The sequence below is a fragment of the Myotis lucifugus genome, unplaced genomic scaffold (assembly GCF_000147115.1).
Source record: "Myotis lucifugus unplaced genomic scaffold, Myoluc2.0 scaffold_18, whole genome shotgun sequence".
NCBI classification, from domain to species: domain Eukaryota; kingdom Metazoa; phylum Chordata; class Mammalia; order Chiroptera; family Vespertilionidae; genus Myotis; species Myotis lucifugus.
Genome location: NW_005871066.1, coordinates 9,238,872 through 9,245,607, shown reverse-complemented (window position 1 = coordinate 9,245,607; position 6,736 = coordinate 9,238,872). Strand labels below are relative to the sequence as shown.

The following is a 6,736-nucleotide window of genomic DNA, read 5'->3' as shown; positions in this document are numbered from 1 at the left end:
CAAGCCCGGAAGTCGGACGGACTCAACTTGGTGCTCGCCCAGCCCATCCCCAAGGGAGTGTAAAGCGGCCCCAAAGCTTGGCAGGGCGTGCGTTATCAGTTTCTCGGGGCGAGTCCGAGGGGAGGACGTGAGGCACGCGCTCCCTGCTGGGGAACGCCCACCCCGGTTCAGCCGGAGGCCGTGGGGCCGCCGGGCCCGGGACCCGGGGTTTCGTTTCCCGGCGGGACCGGAGGGCGCCGTGGGTAGCCTCGCCGCTCCTGCAGTCCCGGTGCGCCAGCCTCGCGGACCCCTTCCTGTCGTGCCCAGTCCCGGCCCGTGTTCTGAGTCCTGCAGTCGCGCCACTGCCTGCTCCGTCCCGCGGTTACTCCCGTTGTGTTGTCCCCGGCGTGGCGGGGGGACCGAGCCTGTGGCCGCCATCCCGCTGGCCTCTCCTGACCCCGAACCCTCGCTCTGGCAGCTGCAGGCCTGCGGTGAGGAGCGGGTCTGAGGGCCCTCTCATGGGACACGTGGGCCCCGCCTTCCTCCGGCTCTACGGTTGAGCTATTTGATCCCTGGAGGGATGTTTTCATTTTCCCGGAAAAAATCGCCTGCACCGAAGGGCAGGGGATGAATTCCGTCCTCACAGATAATGAGGAGACACGACTTAATTGAAACAAATGTTGCCTAGAAGTAAAGGGCAACGGGCCGAGTCTTGGACGGTGCGAAACTGACTTCTCGTGGTTACGATCGTTAACTCTTGGGAAACCTCCACATGAAGACGCCAAGTGACCAGTCGGATGACTTCAGATGCAACCATCCATTTGCTCAGTGCTCATATGGGGTTGCATTTTTGCGTAAAACTACGATTCCCTTTGTCCACGCAGTCAATTCCTGCTTTTTTTAAATTTTATTTTAAGGTTTAGGTTTTACAAGACACAAGTAGCTGGGAAGAAGGTGGTTTAATGGAAAGGGATACAGGGACTTTATAGACTGTCCTTCAAGTTGGCGGAAGTCTTATTTTATGGGTGAAGAAGGGGAGTGTGACTTGAGAGAGATTCATCACAAGAAACGGAGACCTCTTCAGTCAAAAGTGACTGTGGTCCAGCTGTGTTCTGGAGTCCCTGCAGATTCTGGACATTTGCCTCCATCTATAGGTAGATTCCATAGGTAGATTCCATCGGGGTTTAGAACTAGAACTAAATTCACAGAAGGGGTGGGATATCGCTAGACACTCACTAAAGTAGTAAATAATACCGATACACTTAGAATTATTTTCAGCAACAAGGTTTAAAATAAAACAAAGAAGCAGTTGTTTTTTTTGTTTTTGTTGACCCGGTATTTACTGGGGAAAAGTACTTTTAAAAACATGCAAATAAATTACTTAAATATTTTTATTTTGGGAGATTTTGTTAATTTAGTTCAAGCAGTGCAGTTCAGAGAAGGAAAATGATCCTTTTTGTCCCTTTCAGTTTGGTGCTTTTTTTCTTTATTCATTTAAAATTTTCATAGCCTACTTAAGTGAAAAATTATTTTTGCTTAGCTTCTTGGAATCCATGTTTGTATAACTCACCATTTTTCTATGCTGCCTTATACAAGGGGGAAAGGATTCTAATTACAAAGTGGGCTTTGTTTATGGTACCATTTTTGTTTTAAAAAAGCAAAATAAACTTCGATCTTGCAGTATTTGAATTGAATTTGAAGTTTTAAGGTGAGAAAGTTTAATATCAGTACAGGTAAAAATGTTATTTCACTGACATGTTAAATGTAGGGACAGTCATAGACCTGTTCACATATTAGTGACTTAAACCCTCACAGCAATCTTCAGAGGAAAATGTAGTCATGTTACCAATAGAAATCACCATTTGTCTATGATAGAATTAGGCACACTCTATATCAGCGGTTCTCAACCTGTGGGTCTCGACCCCTTTGGCGGTCAAACGACCCTTTCACAGGGGTCGCCTAAGATCATCCTGCATATCAAATATTTACATGACGATTCATAACAGTAGCAACATTACAGTTATGAAGTAGCAACGAAAATAATGTTATGGTTGGGTCACAACATGAGGAACTGTATTTAAAGGGCCAGAAGGTTGAGAACCACTGGTCTATATGCAACTACGTGCATAAGCAGGACCAATTTTGAATTAATTGGGGTTTAGAACTAGAACTATGAAATTATCACCATATACAAAGTCACGATTTCATTTTGAAATGGCCTTCCTTGAAAGACAGTTTAACCTGGCCAGTGTGGCTCATTGGTTAAGCATTGATCTATGAACTACTAGGAGGTCACAGTTTGATTCCTGGTTGGGAGCTCAATCCTGGGGGTTGGGGGGAGGTGCAGGAGGCAGCTGATTGATGTTTTCTCTCATGGATGTTTCTATCTCTCCCCCTCTTCCTCTCTCTGAAATCAATTAAAACATTTTAAAAAGAATAACAGCTAGCATACCTAGTAGCATGTAAGAAAGTCTGAGAAACTGTTTCTCATAGGTCCTTACAACGTGACAAAACCCGACAAGTACAAAGACTCAAATGGACCCGCCCCTTTATTCAAAGCCCTGGATTAATCTAAGCAGGGTGGATTGGGCATCCAGCTCGGTGTTTATATCCCACAGAGTGCCTGGACACGTCCATTTGATCAAGCCAAGTGGGTGTTACTACACCATTCCTGTTCCTACATACCCTTCCAGACAGCCTTTGGTACGCTTTTGTATTTCTAAGTTGCCTCAGAATTCCAACCTGACCTGATTTCATCTCAGTAAAAAAACACTGGAGAAATAGATGTGGGGCTCACCCACATGACGCTGCAAGTCATGACGCTGTTCCTATCCATCAACCTTCAAAACGTCCTCTAGCCTTACCAAGCAGCAACAATGACCACAAAGACAAACAATAACAAAGGAACTTTTTCATTGGTTAGGCCTTTTTCTTATTCAAACCTCCATTAGAGTTCTAATTTGCTAAAGAAAAGGCCTCATCTACAGAAAGGGTTTTCATAGATCTGATTATCTGCTAACCATCTCTGAAGCACTCTTTAATAACTCAGGCTGCTGGGTCCTCCACAATCACAGAGACACACAGAAAACTGATGACTCTTACCCTAAAAGTATGGAAGTGTCAGAGTAACTGGGAAAGAAAGTGGTTTAATGGAAACGGATACAGTAATCCACATGTAGGAAGAATTACTGCACCTACATGGGTCGTCTACAGGCATTACGTTGCAAAATGTTCCTGTTTTCAACTGAATATTAATATCAACCAGGTGTTTCATCACCAAAAAGGATTTATTTGGGAAAAAGAAAGGGGTTGCAACCCAGTACAAGCAGACATAGCAAGCTACATGCACATTCTGGCCTATGTGCCAAGATAGAGGAGTATTCATATAAGGGGGGAAAAGGAAGTTAAGGAAAGGGGGAGTTACAACCATAGAACTCTTCCTGTAGAGTTCTCCCAATTACATTAGAGTACAAAGCCCTGGCTAGCAAAGTTCCAGTTCTTCAAATCTCATATTCTGCAGGAAGTCTTCCCAATCTATGTATGCTGCATGGCAAGTCTCAATCTTCCCACCTTATTAGTTGTGTTTTTGGTTTCCCTTATATCCAAACAAATTTTTCTTATCCCAACCAAATAAAATGGGAAATAAAGGTAGAAAGCAAAAAGGAAAAGGTTTGAATTTATCTTTAAAAATAAGGTAAATGTGGACTTGCATGTTATGATGCTATATGTGGAGATTTGGGAGTTATAATTACTTATACATTTTGCTAATGGCCACTTTATTTAAGACTCAATGGCCAAAATTAATGATTGAGAGAATGTGTTAGAAGTATAAAAGGTTGTCAAGATCTTTTAATGAAGTGTTTTCCTAAGTGAGGCTTGCTTATCTGAGATGTGCTCAAATTAACATTTTTAACATTAATAATTATTTTAATGAGTTCTAGAAAAATATAACCAGCACATAAGACTCAATTTTTCCTGGGAATTGGTATTTAGGATGAAGCCAAAGTAGGTGGGCGCTCAGACTGGTGAGCCTTACTACTTTCCTTGCCTTTTTTAACCTGTAAGTTGTTTTCATAGCCTCAACATAAGATTAGTTTCCTTGAAGAAGTTAAACATGAAAGGCTACATACTGTATGATTTCATTTTTAAAATTCTAGAAGTTCTACAATGAAAGCAGATCAATGATCGTTAGAGGCTGGGATTAAGGCAAGCAGGAGTGCTTAATAAATACTTATTGAATGAATGAAGGAGCAACTTCTATCACCAACAAAAGCAGGATGGGCCTTGTGATAGATTGCGTTGTTTGCCCATATTCAAAGCCCCTCTCTATTGTATTGCTCACCCATATTCCTCATTCCTCTCCTATGTGTCTGTTCTATTGAACTCAGGCATGATCACGGGAGTTGCTTTAGCCATGAAATGTGAACTGATGTGATGTGTTGTGCATCACCTCCCAGCAGAAGCTTTGAGCACTCATGCATGATTTGCCATTCTCTCTTTTCTTTCTGCCACCAAAGATGGCAGTATTCCAGTGAGGGCCTGATCCACATGCCTAAATCCTGAAATGTGGACCGAATCAGAGCCAACTTGCCCTGGCCATGTAGCGTATGAAATAAACCTTTATTGTAAGCCATGAAGATTTTGGAGGCTGTTACCACAGCATGACCAGGTTTACCCTGACATATGTAGACACCCACGCATGTTTTCTTTTTTCTTCAGCCTCAAGGAAAGAGGTATCCCTCTTTCTTCCCCTGGTGAATCTCTCTCACCTGTACTCTGGATCCATCCCACATCCTCCCCTCCCCTTCCCCACCTCTCTCCTTAGGTCCTGTTCATTAGCCATCACACCTTCTCTCTTCTGAACCTTCAGACACCCCCTTTCTCTTGACTTCTCCTTGGCATATAAACATATTTGAACCTCTCTCATTTGAAAGAAAAAATAAAACAAAACAAAAACCTCCGTTTCCCAGTTATCACAGTATCTCTTTCTTTTTCCAAAAAAGAGGTCCCTGACTCCCAGCTCTACTACTTTTTTCCTCATTTTACCAGCTTTTTTCTGTGGCCATATAACCTGGCAGACCCAATGGGTGTAGTTCTCAGATATTGGCTAATAACACCAATTAAAGAAAAAGAAGTTTCTTTTCTCTTCTTCATTTAACCATTATTCCTCTTGTTTTTCCCTCTGACAACAGGGTGAGAGAACATTTTCCTCCCAAAGAAGTCTAACCACAGTCCATCTGCCATGGAACTTGGCTGTAGGTCCCAGAAGAAACCACCTGTTTATCTTGGCCTGGGCTACATATCTCTTGCTTTCCTAGTGGTGAGTTTTCTGTTCTCCTAAAATACCTGGTAATGAGAGGCAAGGGAACATTTTGGACCCCATCTTTGTCCAGGGTGTTAGTCATACCATCAATCCCAAAAAGCTTTCCCCCATTTTTCATATGAGGCTGAGGGGCTCCTCATGCAGAGAGGAATCCTTGTGATCTACTCTGAATTTAGAATTCTTGAGTTGTGCATGTGCACTGCATGCCCCATAAATACTGGTTCAGAAAGAATTTCATCAAGTGGCTCGAAGGTGATCGAACTATAGAGGACTGAGAAACACTAACTAAACTGACAAGCAATACATTGGTCTCTTCGATGGAAAATTAAGTAATTGCAATGTGAAATAAACCTGACTTGACAATGGGATCCTGTTACCTGTACAGCAGGTTCTCTCTGAAAACCAGTTTGCATGTTAATAATTTGTTTGCTGGATACAGAATAAGACATTGATTGTTAGAGTCTCTTAAAAAATACTTCCATTAAGCCATCTAAGTCTTAAAAATTCACTTTTTAAAAATTCTGGGGACATTTCTGTCAAGGTTAGGGTTGTTTGTCTTCTAGAATCAATGCACCCTCTTCTTGGATAGTATTAGAAAACAGTGACGAATTCCATAAGCACCATTTCAATGTGCCAGGCAAGTTACAGTGCCATTTCATTTTACATTAGTGACATTTCAGCCATGTTCTTGACATGGGGATTGGTCATCTTCCAAGTTTTCCAACAGTACATTTGTAAGCTGTTTCTTCAGCTTTTGGTGTTATAATTTCATTGCTTTCTGTTTTCACTTTCAGAAGATGATCTTTTCCTTACAGAATACCCATGTTCTGGATATTCTAGTGTAGTTCTTCATATGCCAAGAATATTCAAGTTTTAAGAATGACTTTAAAGCTGTGTGCCAGAACCATCATATTTACTAAGAATTCACAAGTTTCTTTACAATGAAATTATTCAAACTAATTATTCATGTGTGTGAGTATACTGAAATGTAATGAGTTATGTTGGCCCTGAATTCTAATTAGTATATAAATATGTTTTAAAAATCAAAGAAGAAATAAATTTATACAGATCATACTTATTCATTCCAATTATTTTTACACATTTGGAAGTGTGTATTATTTTTGATCTTGTAACAAAGTCTGTGAAAAAGTGATGTAAAAGTGAAGAGCTAGGAAATTATGCAATAAATTTGATCATATAACTTGATCATTTGTGCATGACTTGTTATTTTTTATTTTTTTATTTTTATTTTTAATATATTTTATTGATTTTTTACTGAGAGGAAAGGAGAGGGATAGAGAGTTAGAAACATCGATGAGAGAGAAAAATCGATCAGCTGCCTCCTGCACACCTCCCACTGGGGATGTGCCCGCAACTAAGGTACACACCCTTGACCGGAATCGAACCTGGGAGCCTTCAGTCTGCAGGCCGACG

The 6,736-nt window shown here is 41.4% G+C and overlaps 1 long non-coding RNA gene across 1 annotated transcript; it reads left to right on the top strand.

The window, feature by feature from the left end:
* Positions 1–160: 160 nt before the first annotated feature.
* Positions 161–6,469, top strand: LOC106696514. Its single transcript, XR_001347471.2, has 3 exons — positions 161–1,133; positions 5,172–5,299; positions 6,097–6,469. It is a non-coding gene; the product is annotated as an uncharacterized LOC106696514 (long non-coding RNA).
* Positions 6,470–6,736: the final 267 nt, after the last annotated feature.